This window comes from Phyllobates terribilis, unplaced genomic scaffold, assembly GCF_046119375.1.
Source record: "Phyllobates terribilis strain yellow unplaced genomic scaffold, ASM4611937v1 Scaffold_1__5_contigs__length_1240528914, whole genome shotgun sequence".
Lineage (NCBI taxonomy): Eukaryota > Metazoa > Chordata > Amphibia > Anura > Dendrobatidae > Phyllobates > Phyllobates terribilis.
Genome location: NW_027362761.1, coordinates 218991343 through 219010760, shown reverse-complemented (window position 1 = coordinate 219010760; position 19418 = coordinate 218991343). Strand labels below are relative to the sequence as shown.

The 19418-nt window shown below is 46.3% G+C and overlaps 1 protein-coding gene across 1 annotated transcript in view; it reads right to left on the bottom strand.

Annotated features, from left to right (window-relative positions):
* Positions 1-19418, bottom strand: part of LOC141166395 (spindle assembly abnormal protein 6 homolog) — a 238833-nt gene that overhangs the window by 9718 nt on the left and 209697 nt on the right. The gene's annotated exons all lie outside the window — the stretch shown is intronic.

The following is a 19418-nucleotide window of genomic DNA, read 5'->3' as shown; positions in this document are numbered from 1 at the left end:
TCCACTGCCCCCCAGGTAAGATACCGTACCTATTCAGACTATAAGATGGACCCTAATCTTATAAAAAATATTTTTTTTCTATTTTCCACCCCAAAATTTGGGGTGCCTCTTATTGTCCGGTGCGTCTTATAGTCCAAAAAATACAGTAAATAGTTTTGCTTTTATAATGTTGCTAATAGAAGTTGGGTATATTTTCTTTGTCTGCACTTGGGTAAATCTTTGAAAAAATTTTTTTCAAGTAATACCTTTTTATGAACAGTTCTTTACTATTTTACAGTGTACTATTGTAATTTATAAATTACAAGTATGTTAAATAAAATAAATTAAATATAAATATTTATCCAGCAACCATAATTTATAATATTTCAGGGTGTAAAGAAAATAAATAAACAATTTTAAAACTAGGAAGAAATTGTATTTTTTTTATATTTCAGAGCAAAAGATGGGTATAGGTATGCCACATATTCTGTTTTTAAAATGAACACCATTTGATTGATAAATGGATTTGAAGATTTATAAGCGCTGTCATTGAACTTGCCAGAAATACACTCTATTTCTTGTGCCACTAGCCCAACAGTAATGAAAAGATTAAAAGCTGTTGTGTGATTTGTTGTGTGTTGTACTTATCAGAAATTAAATGAAATGATATTGCTGTCATGTAAAACACATGAAAATGATTTTCTAGAACTAGGAAGCATTATGATATTCCCGTGACATTCCAGGCAGGTCATAAACTGAATAAGGAGCTTATATCTGCAGCTTTGATTGCTTAAACTTTACCAGTCATTTTAATTTATATTTCATAAATCAATAGTACACATGAAAATAAGACTTTGTAATATATACTATCAGAGAAATGTGCTTCTTTCTCCTCCTGGACTGATCTTTCACTCTCAATACATATGTATGTAACACCTGCAGTAGGAGCTATGTGTACACAGACTAATGCTGTTGGGATTTCACAGACATTCATAGCAGCAGACATTAATGCTTCTTTTGCTGCACTGCCCTGGACTACAACTCCCAGCAGACGTTGCTTCTATTTACATCATAGAAGAGGAGGAGTAGCAGATGAACTGACTGATTGGCTTAGCAGGTTGGAGAAGAAGGGAGGAGCTAGCTGGAGATAGAGAAATGTATGCGATCCTCCATTACAGTCTGGTGAGAGTCTGATCCTGGAGAGCAGAGGACAGAGGCACAGAGTGAGTGCTAATAGTCCGGCCACTCAGTGTGTGAGGGGAGAAGATAATAAAGCAGCTGAACCACATCTGCAGACCAACCATGTTACCTGGAGATGTCGACCGCCGCCTGACTTATGTAAGGGAACAAGTGTACAATCCATCCCCTGTGCCTCAGGCATCTGAACCCTCCAGCCCCAAGCTGGAACCTTGTGTGACCCCAGACCTGTTGCATTTAGGAGCGAGCAGCTACAGCTGGGACTTGTGGTTCCACTGCTGAGGAGTTAATAAGAGAACTGTTGTTAAAGAGAGAATTCTGGGACTTGTTGCTCTACTGCTAAGAGGTTCATGAGATAACTGTCACTGAAGGGATTTTGCTTTGGTAGTGACTAGTGTTGAGCGAGTATTTTCTGTTCTTAGTATGCTCGGACGAGCTCCGAGTATTTACAGCTGCTCGGTGATATGTTTGAATCGCTCCCATGTGCATGATTTGCAACTGTTTGACAGCTTTATTACATGTGAGGAATGTGTAAGAAATAGCCATTCCTCACAAGTATTAAATCTGTCAAACAGTCACAAATCATGCACACCGGAGCGATTCAAACATATCACCGAGCAGCTGTAAATACTCGGAGCTCGGCCCGAGCATACTCGGCGAAAGGGTTAATAGAACATAGCACATCCTTTACCTTTTAAGAGTGTCATATATCTGTTGTGTTTGTGTGATATCATTTGTTTGCTGTTCTTTGTTATGCCCCCTGCTTATTACAAGTTCTAACCTCTGTACTATAAACGTATTGGGTTGTTTTAATCTCATCTCTTGTGAGTGTGTATGAAGTATGGACAGGGGTTTTCCGAGTCTACCCCTGGCAGAAGAGAAAGACCCTACTGCATTCCCCGAGAGCTGACAGCAAGAATCGGGTGGAGACACTGAACATTATTGAGGTGAGAATTACCGGACACTCCATCCACAGAGGCGGCTTAAAGGGGTGTAACAGGAAAAATTAGTAAAATCTGTATTTGGTGAAGACAGATTTCACTGTTACTAAGATATATGAAAGTTGACGCTTTTAAAATTCTAGGACGGGAGGAGGAGGAGAAGGGAAGAGCTAGAGGCAGGCACAGACATTCTGTTGCAAGTTCTCCTGAAAGGATAGTTACATTTCTCCATATAACTTTCATAGAATCATAGAGTATTAGAATTGGAAGGGACCTCCAGTGTCATTGTGTCCAATTCCTTTGCTCAATGCAGGATTCACTAAACCATCTCAGACATCTCTATTTTCGTCTCATCAGACCAGAGAATCTTATTTCTCATAGTCTGGGAGTCCTTCATGTGTTTTTGAGCAAACTCTATGCGGGCTTTCATATGTCTTGCACTGAGGAGAGGCTTCCACAGTGATCTTGGGGTTCTTCTTTACCTCTCTCCCACGATTGCTCAGTTTGGCTGGACGGCCAGGTCTAGGAAGATTTCTGGTGGTCCCAAACTTCTTCCATTGAAGGATTATGGAGGCCACTGTGCTTTTAGGAACCTTGAGTAATGCAGAAATTCTTTTGTAACCTTGGCCAGATCTGTGCCTTGCCACAATTCTGTCTCTGAGCTCCATGGGCAGTTCCTTTGAGCTCATGATTCTCATTTGGTCTGATATGCACTGTTAGCTGTGAGGTCTTATATAGACAGGTGTGTGCCTTTCCAAATGAAGTCCTATCAGTTTAATTAAACACAGCTGGACTCCAATGAAGGAGTAGAACCATCTCAAGGAGGATCACAAGGAAATGGACAGCATGTGACTTAAATATGTGTCTGGGCAAAGGGTCTGAATACTTATGGCTATGTGATATTTCAGTTTTTCTTTTTTAATAAATTTGCAAAAATTTCTACATTTCTGTTTTCTTTTCAGTCAAGATGGGGTGCAGAGTCTACTTTAATGAGAAAAAAATGAACATTTTACAATTTACCAAATGACTGCAATGAAACAGAGTGAAAAATTTAAAGGTGTCTGAATACTTTACGTACCTACGGTAGATAGGTAGATAGATAAATAGATTTTATTAGTGGAATTACTGGTCCTGTGTGTGTGAGAGACTAGGTATGGAGAGGATGACTATGATAATTTAGCAGAAGCTGGCTTTCAGTACACTTCTGGGAGATTCTGTTGTTTCCTGGTTAAATAGGACAGGATGTTGACTGGCCAAAGGAAGACAAGGGGCTAAAATTGAAAAGAAGTGACTAAAGAGGCTGAAAAGTGAAACTGCATAGTGGTGATTTTGTATTGATATGGTTAAATAATGATGTGCTTTACTCCAGAATTGTTATTTTCAATTTGTGAGATAACCCCTTTAAGTTCCTCTTTGGTTAAGAATCCACAGGAATTACGTGGTTAAAACTGTTTCATGAATAACGTGAAAAATACACAGCACATTTAATGACTAGAAAGTTTGCACAAAACTAGATATATCATGTTTTTAATTTTCTACTCACAAAGAACAAGCTCTCAGCAGGATAAATAAATGGATGTAATAAAATGTATGGAAATAAAATATTTGACATTTGCTATCCATATAGAAACACCTGCTAGGATGAGCAGCCATCTGATGGTAAACTGTCATAAAAATGGCACATGCTGATATTTTAGAGTAAACAGGGCTTAAGTGAATTTGAATATATTTGCTTTATTGTGTCAAACATTTTCATAAAAAAAATTATATTCATTTTTAGAGCAATTTTCGACCTTTCAAAGGGATGCATTTAATATCGAAAAGAGTTTTTAAAGGTTCAGATACTGCAATAAGCAAGTTGTTTCTATCTGTTTTATTTGTTACAAACAGGGTGCAACGTTAACTGACTAGTGCCGTAGAATTTTTTGGAACCAGGCCATCTAATGATAAGTATAAGCAATAGACAAAAACTTATTAAATATCTATTGTTAGTTGCATCTGTTCCATCTGATTAACTTGCTGCACTGTTGAATGATAAAACATCTCCCTCTTCTGCCTCATGGTGTGTTCAAGATATTGTCGTTGTAAGAAGGTTCTGGACAAAAAAGGTAGGCAGAGGTAGTTGACTGCCTAGGGTTCTACCTCCTACTTACCTGGGGGTGGGGGAACAAGTTGAAAAAGAAACAATTAAACTGTATTTAGCATAGTTTTGGCTGGAGCCTAGGCACATAGGTGAGCAATGTGACTCACTAACACAGCTCACCACTCTGTCTGCGCCCCGGCTGTCGTTCCATGCATTAAATCATTCTTGTATCTTTAAGACGCAAATACAGTTGAAGATATGAGCGGTGACCTTGAGGGGACGGAGGAGTACTAATCAGATCCTTGCCCCAAAATATTGTGGCATAATTAGGTCAAAAAGGTAAATACTTTAGAGAAGAGCCAAATACTCAAAAAATTTGTACTGTAGGAGAAGATGTACACTATAAAGAGAGAGGGAAAGTGTGAGGGTACAGTAGAGGGTGGGCACAGAATAAATAGGGCAAAAAATTGGACCGAACACCATGGTACATAATCAAAGTCAGAAAACAGGGTACTCCTTAGTCGAACATACAGCCTAGAAAAAAATGGAGTGGAACACCCTACAAATCACATATCGGACATGAATGCTATGTTAAAAAAACACTTTTATTTTGTAGAAACATTAAAAAAAAATATATATATATAACAATTTATAGAAAAGGTCATACAGGGTAGGAATACACAAACAGCAGATACGGCAGTTTATTGGTGGGTCCCCCAGGGCAACAACAAAAAAATACCATCGATAGATAGGTATTTCATAGAGCAAATAGAGTAGTATAGGCACAATGAACACAGCTATAAAACGTGTGTGCAAGCTCAAAGTCTAGATGGAAAAACTTTTGCATGCGACATCAGCCCATACTCCGGCTACCATTCGGGCCATTCCTGTTGGACAGTATCTTAGAGCCAAACGCATTTGTTCTACTGATCTGGCGTTTGAGGCTCAGTCTCGGGACCTCCACCAAAGATTTCAAGAACGGGGCTACAGTGCACTTAGCATCAAGAGAGGCTACAGACGAGTAAAGGGGACTCCACGTGATCTCCTTCTGACCAGTGCTGGGAAGCCGTACGAAAGAGATCCACCGATAAGATTCATATCGACGTATAGCAGCCACTGGCAGACTATTCAGGAGATCCTTGACAAGCATTGGTCTATCCTCAGAATGGAACCAACACTTAGCAAAATCTTGCCTGAAAGACCACTAATGACAGCCCGCAGGGGGAAAAGTTTGAGGGATTCACTGGTTAGGAGTCATTATGTCGCCCCTATCTCTACCCCATTTGGGGTGACAAAATCGCGATGGGGATGTTATCCTTGTGGATCATGCCTGGCTTGTCGTAACATCGTTAGGGCAAGTCATTCTCTGCCAATCAGGGCAGGGAATTTAAAATAACTCACCATATCTCTTGCAGTTCCACACATGTTGTGTATTTAGCTACCTGTCCATGTAATTTGAGTTACGTGGGACTCACGTCCCGTGAACTTCGAGTTCGCGTTAGGAAAGACGTTAGGGATGTGGTGGCGGCAAGGGATGTGCTGGATGTATCAGTACTCAAGACTGTCCCGCGGCACTTCAGACTGCGCCATAATTGCGATCCTTCACTCCTCAAATTCATCGGTATTGACATGGTGCATTTAGGCACCAGGGGAGGTAATTATAAACGCACTTTGGCGCAGCTGGAGTGCCGCTGGATTGCAGTACTGGACACAGTGACCCCTGGTGGTCTTAATGAATACAATAGTTTCTCTTCATTCTTGTAGGTCCTCCTCTCCTTTGTTTTTAATGTGGATTTTTATGTTTTTCATTGTTTAGTGTATTAATTTTTGTTTCCCTTTTATTCTTTATTCATTCTCTTGTATCTAGGCGCCATTACCGACACCCTCATACCACTCAGGATGTTTGGACACATTTGGGATGGGCATTTATGGTTATTATGGATTTTAAACATTACAAATAACTTCTATGAATGGACTGATGGCTATTTACCATGCACTCTGCCTTTTGAGAAATATGCTTGTACTAATATTAGTATGTTGACAACTGTTTGATTGTTATATATTCTGTATTTGGCCTTAATGTGGCAATTTATTTGTTGTTCTATACATTTGAACATGTTTGCCTCCTTCTCCCTTTATTTCTAATAACCCCCATTGTGCTGTGCATGTGTAATACTGTCTTTGTGTGATCCACAAAAATGCATATTTACTCATATCCTCCCCCTTAAATATATTCATGGTGACATCACCATTTTGTGGTGCACGAATGGGGCATTTACCCTGTTTGTACCTTGTTTTTTTGTGAGCTTGCACCTTCTCTGTATAGGGATATCCTTGCCCTCACCCTTGCCCTCATCCGTTATGGCCGCCGCTGAGCCGCGCATGCGCAGTGCCGTCCCCTTCTGGCCGCGTCCCGTCGGGCTTCCGTACGTGGGGATTGTGGGTGGTGACGTCATTGCTGTACGTCGCTGCCTGCGATCCCCCGGGAAACCAGCCGGACGTGACGTGGTGCGGGGGGACGTCGTCACTCCGCATGCGCCGCATTATTCTGCGATCCAGTCAAGGAGAGTATTTAATGACGCCTACCCTATCCACAACCACAGCCCCCCGAGGAAGCCACGCGAAACGCGCGTCGGGGCTGCAGTGCGGTGACGTGGTCACCTTAGTCCCCCATGGGTGAGTCTTTTACCTTGATCTGATTTTCTGTGTTGGTCATTTGACCTCTCTTTTTGAGCATTGGTTACCCCCTACATCTGACTGCATGTTTTTCCATCTAGACTTTGAGCTTGCACACACGTTTTATAGCTGTGTACATTGTGCCTATACTACTCTATTTGCTCTATGAAATACCTGTCTATCGATGGTATTTTTTTGTTGCTGCCCTGGGGGACCCACCAATAAACTGCCGTATCTGCTGTTTGTGTATTCCTACCCTGTATGACCTTTTCTATAAATTGTTATATATATATATATTCTTTTAATATTTCTACAAAATAAAAGTGATTTTTTAACATAGCATTCATGTCCGATATGTGATTTGTAGGGTGTTCCACTCCATTTTTTTCTAGGCTGTATATACAGAATAAATAGGGGCAGTGTGGAGGAGTCAGATGGAGGAGAAGGCACATTATGGAGAGGGGGCAACATACAGAGGAAGTGATAGGTCACAGTGTGAAGACTGGGCTTAGCATAGAGAGGGGGAAGCGTCTAGGGACAGTGCATGGGAGAAGTATAGCATGGAGATGAAGCAGCATGGTTGGGCAGTGTAAGGGCACAGTTTGAAGAGGGGGTTTGATAAAGAGAGTGGGCAGAATTTTGGGGCATTGTCAGGAGGAAGCACTGCACATAAAGGGGGAAGTGTGGGTGAACAATGTGAGGCCAGAGAATAAAGAGCGGCTACTGTATGAAGAGGTGACTGCATGGTGTAGAGGACACTGTGAAGTTAGGGTCATTGTGTAGATAGGGGGAGCATGAGGAGAAACTGTGAAGGTAATAGCATATAGGGCATAGTTCATAAGGAAAAATAATGTTCATAAAATGTCCTCCTCCATTTACCGTTCATAAAGGAGGACAGTGTGGCAATTGTAGTGCATAAGAGAGGATGATTTGGCAGTTATTGCTCATAAGGGAGGACAGTGTGGTGGTTATAGTTCATAAAGACTAGCAACAGGAACTTTAGATTAATGGCACCACTATAGCTTTGCAATAAAAAAAAACGCTGGAGTGGTGCTTTAAATAATGTATTGCAGAAGTCTTTCTACAGTAGCTACCCTACCACAGACTTGTAGAGTATTATTGGGCAGTTTAGTCTTCCAAATAGGTCTTTACAATGAGAACTATATTTTAAACAATGGTAGAGTCTACCTTAGTACAACACACAATCCATCTCAGCAATCAGTAAAGGTCTCCTTTATTTGGTACCCCAAATACACATATGCACTCCTTAACATTGAAATTGCAACACCAAAAAGGTAAAGTCATTAATCTCAAGATCGATAAACATCAATAATATGCATATAATGACAAAATTGGAAAAAAAAGAATATATATTTTTTCAGTTTAAAAGTATGAGCTCCATGCCCGAGGCAAATTCTGACCAATGATATCCAACATGTGCATGTTAAAAGACAAGTCTGGACATACTGCAGGACATTTATGCCTGGTAGACTGTTCAAAGTAGCACAAGTATCATGTGGTATAGCAGTGTTATTCTGAAAAACAGCTCTTAGAATACTTTCACATTCCCTCCTGAAGGCCTCTTCATAGTCTTACCTACATGGTCTCCAGACCAAGTTCTGGCTATCTTTGCATCCAAGACAATAGCAGGACTTCTTGCTGAAGATGATAGACCTCCATTTCAGCCCCTATTGCCATCTTGCTTTGCCCCATGATAGCCTTTTAGATCAGTCAGTTGGACACCTGTAGCGTGACATCTGAATCATAGTTCAATGTTGTGCAAACACATTTTCATGTTTTTTTTTAGACACTGTTAGACATCTTAGACTTGGTATGTGATGTCTTATTTTACTTAAAGTACAGAATGGATGAGACGATATGGGCAATGTTATGAAGAGTTCTTTACAAGGGAACGTCCCACCCTTTCTGCTTCTGTGAATTTCGTGTGGGGTGCATAATGTACGGAAGCCAGACTGCTCTAGTCATCTTTCAAGGTACACCATCAGCTCGAAGTTACACTGATTTGGTTGAGGAGCCAGTGGTATGGCCATTTCTCCAAAGTGTCCCAGGAGCCATTTTTCAAAATGACTAGGCCAGGATGCATGTTGATCATGCTAATGTGAGCAGCCTTTGTGACCTAAATGTGCCACCATGGCCTGCAGCATCTCCGGACTTATCTCCCATCAAGGATATCTGGGATGTCATTGGTTGGCAATTGTAGACGGAGCCGCCAGCTGAGGTTGTCTATTATTTGTGTGCCCAAGTACAGTCAGCGTGGCATAACATTCCTCAGGCAATCATTAATAACCTCATTGATAGCAAGTCAAGTACTGTCAGTGCATGTATTTCTGACCAGCGCTCTGAATAAATCAAGATGATTTGAAAATGTTGTTTCCATTTTTTCATCGTTTGCATATTATTAACACGTTTATCAGTCTTGTGATTTTCAGATTTCCACCACTTTTCCTTCGTTGTGTTGCAATTTCAATGTTGAAGAGTGTATAAATATATATTTATAGTTTCATTGTTTACAACAATGGGTACAACTTTAAATTCCAAGAAAATAACTCAAAAAATATCGCTAATTATATTCAGTTATAATAGCATCCAGAAAAACATTAGCAAATGTTTTTCTGGATGTTATTATAACTGAATATAATTAGATATTATGCAAAGAAATGATACTTTCAGTCAGCTCGTTTCTGACGTGAACAGTCCCTAGTCAAAGCCTGTAATATTTGTCAAACCTTGAGATACAGTTTGTCACAGCAATTACAGTAGATGCTACCTCCCATAGGTGTACCAATAATAAAAACTATGCCTATTTAAAAACATAGAAAGCAGCACTAAGAAAAATGTATATTCATTTTTTAAAAAAATCATGGCAGGAAATGTTGTTAAACTAGTTTTGAAGAATAATAGAATGAATGAACTATGTTAGATGGATTCTGAATTAGTGGCATCGCTCACATGTTCCTGCATCCTAACTTTTAATTTTCTGGTTGAATATTCTATGTATGTCAGTGCGTTGCAATGTATGTAACTAACTTGATTTATTTGTTGCCCGTATTTTATAACTGATTTGTTGCATGTAAGTGTGACACCCCAGGGGTCTGGTTGCCACAGTAATAGAGATATTATGTCTGAGAGCAAGTGGGAGGTTTCTCTGGTCAGGAGCCCTAAGCATGCAACACGGCCCACCCAGACCTGGGAGGGGAGGAATCTGCCCTTATAAACTGGGTCTGGGGCGGGATTAGGTTAGACAGAGACAGAGCCTGCAGAACAAGCAGAGCAGTCAGAGCCTGGAGAGGGAAAGTGAGAACAGGAGCTCTGTAGGAGCAGCAGCTGAAGGCCAGGGGCTGTGAGCAGAGATATAGCTCGCCCTGGCTGAAGTTACTAAAACCGGACACAGGAGTCCGAGGCTGTGGGGACTGATATATACCCAGCAGCAGAAACCAACCGGCAGGGGATTCCAGGTCCTCTGGCCATAGAAGCCCGGAGGCTCAGTCACAAAGAAGGGACCAGCGCCGCCATCCAGGAGCGGAGGCTAACAGAAGGCCCCAAGTCACCAGGCATACGGGTGAGCACCACACGGTATACTCAGGGACGTGGGCTACTTGTAACCGCTGACAGCAAGGTAGCCAGGAAGAGTGCAGATAAACGGGGAGGCCTACAACTCCACCTGGCCAGGGGAACTCCTGCTTGCTCGCAGACTGACCAGGCCCCTTATACTAGCCAGTACTCCCGGGAGGGTCTGCCTTGTACCATCAGTAAAGACCCTGAACTGCACCTCACGTCTCTGTGATTCCTTGCCGCACCAGCACCATTAGCACTGGGACCCTCACACCATCACTCCCATCATCTCTCATATTAGCTGCCCTGAGGCAATACTTCTCCCGTGGGGAGTTATCCCATACTCGGCTGCGCAAGCAACATCAGCCTCAGCGGTCGGCAGCGCAGCGGCGGTCCCCACTGACCGCAATCCACGGGTGGCGTAGTCGGACATTTTCTATACATTAAGACTGCCACTGGTTTGACCACCCTGGGCACGGACGGGGTCACCGCCACACGGAGACTACAACCCCCAGCATTCTACAACAGGCCCGGTTCCGGGTTCCCCTGCACAACACAGGCCCAGGGGGAGCGTCAACTTTGGCGTAGTCGGCAGGATTTCGTGCCCGCAACCACCGGGTACTGCGTGCCTGAAAAAGAGACTTTTATACTTACCTGTGAAGTTTCCCACCGTCCGGAGTCGTTTCCCGCCATCCGGAGCCGATTCCCGCCATCAGACGCCATCTTGGACCGTTTCCCGCCGTCTTCTGCCTTCTTCCCGCCATCCGCAGCTGCTTCCCGCCTTCGGACGCCATCTTCGGGACGCCGCACGGGAAGAAGAGGGGCATGGACACCGAAAGCGCGCGAGATCCGAAGCTCCGCCCCACGCTCCACCCCACGCTCCAACGCTGCGTAAGGTCCTGGAAGGGAGGAAGAGCGACGCTGACGTCATCGGAGCGCGACCCCAGGTCCTCAACCCCGACGATCGACTGCGGAGCCGCGGCCTATGGAAGAAGAGCATCACAAGGTAGGCCACGGTCCACTTGGGGGGAAGGAGGATGTCGGATACCGAGGGGAGCTCCACTGCTACAGCCACCGCCAGCGCAACTGCTGTAGCAGTCATGCCATTCACCATGCCCTATATCCCGGGGGCAACCTAGCTACCCCAGTACTCAGGGGAGTCACATACTCTAAATGACTTTAGAGAAAGACTGGATAGCCTCTTCCAGGTGTACCCCCTCACAGAAGAGCAAAAAGTGAGCATCCTGGTGGCCCAATTAATCGGGGCAGCCCAAAGGGAGGTAAAGTCCTGGCCACCTGGGAGGAAGAGGACTGTCAGAGAAATACTAGCCCTGCTGAAAGACACATTTGATACCCGCACCTCAGCCGAAATAAAGCTCAGATTTTACGGGTGTAAACAGCGAACACATGAGAGTATAAGAGACTATGCTCTAAACCTACAAGAGGCCCTGAGAGCCATTAAGCAGGCAGACCCTGACAGCGTGGGAAATGAAAATAAGCTGTTGACTGAACAATTTATTGAGGGTCTACTGTGCAATGCCCACCGAACCCAGTTGCGGGCAATGGCCTTACAGGACCCTGACCTGGACTTTGCACAGTTCAAGGAAAGAGCCATCCGGGTGCTCCGAGAACCGGCACCAGGTGGCGCTGTGACCCACAAGCGCCCTGCTATCACTTACCACCAGGAGACGGCGCCCTTGTCTGCAGAGCCTGTGGGAGCTGATGCGCAGGCTTTAAACAGTGACCCGGCTACAGACCTGCACCATCAGGTCCAAGAGCTGACTAAGAGCGTTGCCGCGCTAACCAGAACTGTGCAGTCTTTACAGGTCTCTTCTCCAGGAAAGATCCAGCTGGCATCCGGACCGGAGGACGTCCCGTGGCGCCGACAGAGGAGGACCCCACCGGCCAGAGGAAGACCCAGCGACAGATACAACGAGGACGGACGACCCATCTGCCGCCGCTGCAATCAACCCGGACATGTGGCAAGGTACTGTCATTTAAACGGGCACAACCTGGGGTAGAGGGCCAACCCCCAGGCATAAGACCATCAGGCCCATCAAACTGGCGTGATAAATATGTAGGGGGACGTCCAATCTTGCCTGTGGTACTGGATGGCATTCCTATGAGTGCCCTACTAGACATTGGATCACAGGTGACCACCATCCCGTACGTGCTCTTTAAACAGTACTGGAATGACTCGGACATAACCCGCTACCCAGATGACGACCTGAGAATCATCGCCAGCAATGGTCAGCCCGTACTGCAGGTGGGATTCAAAGAGGTGACCATTAAGATCGGTAAAGTCGAACTGGCGGCACAAGGATTGATTATAGTGGACATAGACCGTCATGAGAGTCACCCTAGAATAACCTTGGGAACTAATGTGATTGAAAATTGTCTTGCAGAGGTGATTTTCATTTTACAGCAGGTTGCCAAGAACGCCAGTTCCGGCCAGCAGCGTGTGCTCCAAAAAGAGATCCGGGCACTGATGAAGCGGCAACAGGTGGAACTATCTGGTGGTGAGATAGGTAGCGTGAGAATGTGTGACCCGTTCCCTATTGCCATGCCCCCAAAAAGTGAGATGATGATTTGGTGCCGGGCAGCTATTGGTCTAAGAGGTAGAGACTACCAAGCAATGGTAGAACCCGTCTACTCAGATAGTAGGCCCACCATTTTGACGGCACGGGGGGTGGTCGATGTACGCCATGGGAGGGTGCCCGTTCGCATCATAAATATCGGGGAGTGAGAAGTACACCTGCCCCTGTATGCCACGCTAGCCAAATTGTTCACCATCAACCAGAACTCTGTACAGGCCGTGGAACCCTTGCCTCCATCTCAACCAGAAGAAGGTAACGGCTCTAAGAAACCAATGGAGGACTGGTGTCAGCAACTGCATTTGGGTACTGACTCCACTCCCTCACACCAGAAACAGGGAGTCTATCTGGTGGTTCGAGAGTACGAGAGAGTGTTTAGTAAACACCCGCTAGACTTCGGGCGAGTAAAGGGGGTAGAACACCACATCCCCACGGGAGACCTTCCTCCCATAAAGGAGAGATACCGACCCGTACCCCCAGCACACTACCAACACGCCAAGGGGATGCTTAGAGACATGAAGGAGGCTGGGGTAATCAGGGACAGCTGTAGCCCCTGGGCAGCTCCACTAGTCTTAGTGAAAAAGAAAGACAACACCATGAGAATGTGTGTAGACTACAGGAAGGTCAACCGTATCACACACAAAGATGCGTACCCGTTACCAAGGATAGAAGAGTCCTTAGCTGCATTAAAATCTGCTAACTTCTTCTCTACTTTGGATCTCACTAGCGGGTACTGGCAGGTTCCTGTAGCAGAGGCGGACCGGGAGAAGACCGCATTCACCACCCCGATGGGTCTCAGCGAATTTAACTGTATGCCGTTCGGGCTCTGCAACGCACCAGGAACCTTCCAACGGTTGATGGAATGCTGTCTGGGGCACCGGAACTTCGAGACGGTCCTGTTATACCTGGACGATGTCATCGTCTATTCCAAGACCTACGAGGACCACCTGAAACACCTGGCAGAAGTGTTCGAAGCTCTGGCAAACTACGGCCTAAAGGTGAAACCCTCCAAGTGTCACCTCCTGAAACCAAAGGTGCAATACCTGGGACACGTGGTGAGTGCTGACGGAGTGGCTCCTGACCCTGATAAGATCACCGTGATTAAGGACTGGCCAAGACCCTCCAGCATAAAGGAAGTGCGGCAGTTCCTCGGGTTGGTAGGCTACTACCGAAGATTCATTCCCGGTTTCACTAAAATGGCAGCCCCTATGCAGGACCTCCTGATAGGTCAATCTCGGAAAGCCAAAAACCAGAAGCCGCCCTTTAGGTGGGAAAAGCTGGAAGAGGAGTCCTTCTGCCAACTGAAGATGGCCCTCACGGGGGGATGAAATCCTGGCATATCCAGACTACAGCCAGCCCTTTATCCTCCACACGGACGCAAGCAACATCGGGCTAGGAGCCGTACTGTCCCAGATCCAGCAAGGGAAAGAACGGGTAATCGCTTATGCCAGCCGAAAGCTACGGCCCACGGAGAGGAACCCTGAGAATTATAGCTCATTCAAGCTGGAGTTCCTGGCAGTAGTGTGGGCAGTGACCGAACGTTTCAAGCATTACCTTGCCTCCTCCAAATTCACCGTGTACACGGATAACAACCCGTTGACACACCTGGACACTGCAAGGCTCGGTGCCCTGGAACAGAGATGGATGGCCCGCCTGTCCAACTTTGAATTCACCATCAAATACCGGGCAGGACGCTCAAATGCCAACACGGATGCCCTGTCTAGAATGCCGAACTTACCGGACGTAGGGGAAGATCCAGAAGATCTGGAAGAAGTTGAGCTCCCTGCGTTCCATCGTCATGGGATTACCCTGCATTCCCACCGTGTGAAGGACAGGCGCTCCGTGACGTTCAATCCCTTGCCCCACTGCAACTGGGCGGAGACGCAAGACAGTGATCCCGCAGTCCATTTGGTGAAGGAAATGCTGACCCAGGCCGATGCCCGTCTTGACCCAGATGCTCCGGAGGAGACCAAGCAACTGTGGAAGGAGAAAAGTAAGCTGTTCCTCTACAGGGAGAAGCTGTGCCGGAGAATGGTTAACTCTCGAACACATGAGTTGACCTGGCAGGTAGTGGTCCCAAGACGAGACGCGGCTATGGTTCTGGAGGCATACCACAACAGAGCGGGGCATTTAGGATGGAAGAAGCTGGAGTTCTTGTTGCGTGAACGGTTCTACTGGGTAGGCATGAGAGGAGCCATCGAGAGGTGGTGCAGAGACTGTGGCCCGTGCCACCTGAGAAGAAAAGACTGAGCCAGCCAGAAGACTCCCCTGCAGCCCATCATCACCAGACAGCCACTGGAACTGGTAGCCCTGGACCATGTGAAACTGGCTCCAAGCAGATCTGGGTATGTCTACGCCCTCACAATCGTAGATCATTACTCCCGGTTCCTGGTGGTGGTCCCGGTCAAGGACTTAACGGCTCAAACAGCAGCTAGAGCCTTCCAGCAGCACTTCTGCCATCCACACGGGTACCCGGACCAAGTGTTGACAGACCAAGGACCAGCCTTCGAAGCGGAGGTCTTCCAGGAGTTCTGCAACCTGTATGGCTGCAAGAAGATAAGAACAATGCCCTATCACCCTCAAACCAATGGACTCTGCGAGAAGATGAACCAGGTGGTGATAGATCTGCTAAAAACATTGCCCCTGGAAGAACGCAGTCTGTGGCCTGAGAAACTGCCCGATCTGGTGGACCTATATAACCACATCCCTGTAGGTTCCACCAACTGTACCCCGGCTTACCTAATGAGAGCAAGACCTGGTAAGCTGCCTATTGACCTGGATATGGGAGTCCTGACGCCTGAGGACACCTCGCCAGAGGCAGACTGGGATACAGAACGGCAGCAGCAGTATCGGAAAGTACAGGAGAGCGTCGAGCGAAGTCTGTCTCAAGCTAGAGAAAGGCAAGAGAAGGCTTATAACCAGTATGCTCCCGCTGTTCCCCTGGTACCTGGAGAGCAGGTCTTGAAGAGGAAGAGGCTGCTCCACAAGTTGGACGACCAGTGGGAGAAGGACCCGTACACCGTACTGCCATCAAGCCATGAGAACCCAAAAATCTGCGTAATCAGTAAGGATGGAGGAGAAACCACAGCCATTGTCTACAGAGACCACCTGAAGAAGCGTCCCGAGCAGCTGCAAAACCCTGAAGAAGATCAAGAAAACCCTCAACCCACAGAGGAAAGGGAAGAAATGATCAGTACCGTACTCGGAGACTTCCCCCGGTCTTGGACACAAGTAAACGGCGCTGTCGTGGTACCCGTCCTCATCTTTCTCCAGCCAGCCCCGCAAGTACCTACAGAGGAACCGGTAGAGCTGGAAGAGCAGCCGGCCCAAGAGGCAGAAGAGTCCACACCAGCAGTACAGGAGAATCAACTCTCTGCTAGTAGTGAGCCTGCCGTGCCCCTAGTGAGCCAAAGAGTGCGCAGACAGCTGCCCAGCTTACCCATAACACCTCCTAAACCCTGTAGTGCAGAACCAGTTAGTGAGCTCCGTAGGTCCACTAGAGTCACTAGAGGTCAGATGCCCGCTCGCTGGAGAATCTAAACTAATGCACTGTGAATTTATCTGTTAACTGTTTATGGTTTATGTTTGTTGCCTGTTATTAATTATGTTTCTCAGTTACCCTGCAGATTTTTATGGACTAACAGGTTATGGACACTGATAACCGGAACAGTTTTGTAGATAGTTGCACCTTGGTGCCTCTTGCGAAGACGGCCGCGGAAGAGAAAACCTGTCTGACGTGGCCTCCTTGCGGCCCAAAGTAGTTAGTCTACCCTTGCAGCCACGCCCAAGGCCAACGCAAGGGGTTTGCTTTGGACAGGTCCCCTACTTCGCTTTAAGTTTCACCTTGGGTGATATGGACACCCGGTTGCGGACACGCCGTGACCTTTAAAGAACTAAAGCTTCTTGTAAATATGTTATCGTATTATTGTTATACCCTGTATTTATGTTTTAAAAATGTGTTTAGTCCCGGAGTACTAAAATTTACTAGGGGGGAATGTGACACCCCAGGGGTCTGGTTGCCACAGTAATAGAGATATTATGTCTGAGAGCAAGTGGGAGGTTTCTCTGGTCAGGAGCCCTAAGCATGCAACACGGCCCACCCAGACCTGGGAGGGGAGGAATCTGCCCTTATAAACTGGGTCTGGGGCGGGATTAGGTTAGACAGAGACAGAGCCTGCAGAACAAGCAGAGCAGTCAGAGCCTGGAGAGGGAAAGTGAGAACAGGAGCTCTGTAGGAGCAGCAGCTGAAGGCCAGGGGCTGTGAGCAGAGATATAGCTCGCCCTGGCTGAAGTTACTAAAACCGGACACGGGAGTCCGAGGCTGTGGGGACTGATATATACCCAGCAGCAGAAACCAACCGGCAGGGGATTCCAGGTCCTCTGGCCATAGAAGCCCGGAGGCTCAGTCACAAAGAAGGGACCAGCGCCGCCATCCAGGAGCGGAGGCTAACAGAAGGCCCCAAGTCACCAGCCATACGGGTGAGCACCACACGGTATACTCAGGGATGTGGGCTACTTGTAACCGCTAACAGCAAGGTAGCCAGGAAGAGTGCAGATAAACGGGGAGGCCTACAACTCCACCTGGCCAGGGGAACTCCTGCTTGCTCGCAGACTGACCAGGCCCCTTATACTAGCCAGTACTCCCGGGAGGGTCTGCCTTGTACCATCAGTAAAGACCCTGAACTGCACCTCACGTCTCTGTGATTCCTTGCCGCACCAGCACCATTAGCACTGGGACCCTCACACCATCACTCCCATCATATCTCACATTAGCTGCCCTGAGGCAATACTTCTCCCGTGGGGAGTTATCCCATACTCGGCTGCGCAAACAACATCAGCCTCAGCGGTCGGCAGCGCAGCGGCGGTCCCCACTGACCGCAATCCACGGGTGGCGTAGTCGGACATTTTCTATACATTAAGACTGCCACTAGTTTGACCACCCTGGGCACGGACCGGGTCACCGCCACACGGAGACTACAACCCCCAGCATTCTACAACAGGCCCGGTTCCGGGTTCCCCTGCACAACACAGGCCCAGGGGGCGCGTCATAAGGAACTACTATTTTTCTGAATTTAAATAGAAACAAAAAAATATTGTGATAGTTTTCAGAGCAGTGGTGCTGGTTATTTTCTTGAAATTGAAAATTAATTGGGAGAGTGGAACAAGCCGTGCACACATATATAGTACTATATATGAAATGTAAAAACAGCCTTGACACTGTAATTTTTAATAAAAACCCAACTGGTTCAACCATAATAAGACAATCTGGTAAGTGTGGCTAGAAAAACAATTACTGCACTCTTAGTACAATAATTTTAATCCTATGTAATGTTGGAAGAGAGATGATTAGCATATTACTCTAGAGCAGAATGGTATATGGATTTAATATGAAAAATGTTGCTGTTATTTTTTTTTTGGCTGCGGTTATAATGTACATTTTGAAAAGAAACACTTCCAGTAGAAACTTTACTAGAACTATCTATTGAAAAACTGCATACACAGAAACAACGCTGGAGATGTGTGTATTGAGGTAAAAATCGCACATCTGAAAATATTTGAATGAGAATTCATAAATTGCTGTTTGGCAACATTGCACAAACAGCAACATAACAAATCACCTATGACACTACAGCTTAACAACTTGCGGACCAACCATCATCATAAAACATCGGACTGGTCTATAAAGGATTTTGCAATGATGTTTTAGAAAGTCCTTGCAGAGTGAGCAGCTGCACAGTGATATTGTAACTACAGCCAAGGGGAGCTTTCTTTCAGTGACAGCCATACTCCACATACTGAAGGCAGAGGTGATTAATTACAACCTCTGCCTCCCTGATTGCTGTATATACAGTACTGAACAAGTGTTGTGTATACTTCCTTCTCCTGTCCCAGAAGACAGCAGAAGCTGCTGAGTCTTAAGGCCCCGTCACACTTAGCGACGCTGCAACGATCCCGACAACGATACGACCTGTCAGGGATCGTTGCTGCATCGCTATGTGGTCGCTGGTGAGCTGTCAAACAGGCAGGCTCACCAACGATCAGGGGAGCAGCGACATCGTGGAAAGAATCTTTCCACGATGTCCTGCTCCTGGTTACCAGCCTGCTGCTGAAGCAGGAGCAGGCTGGTAACTATGGTAAACATCGGCTACTAGGGGCACACGTGCACCTAGTAACCCGTTGTTTATCATGGTTACCACTCTGCTACAGTGAGCGGGAGGTTACCGCTCACTTTAGCAGGCTCGTGTGCCCCTAGTAACCCGATGTTTATCATGGTTACCAGCCTGATCGCTGCTCCCGCTGGTCACACACAGCGATGTGTGCTGACCAGCGGGAGGGCAACGACCAAAAAATGGTCCAGGACACTTTGCAGCGATC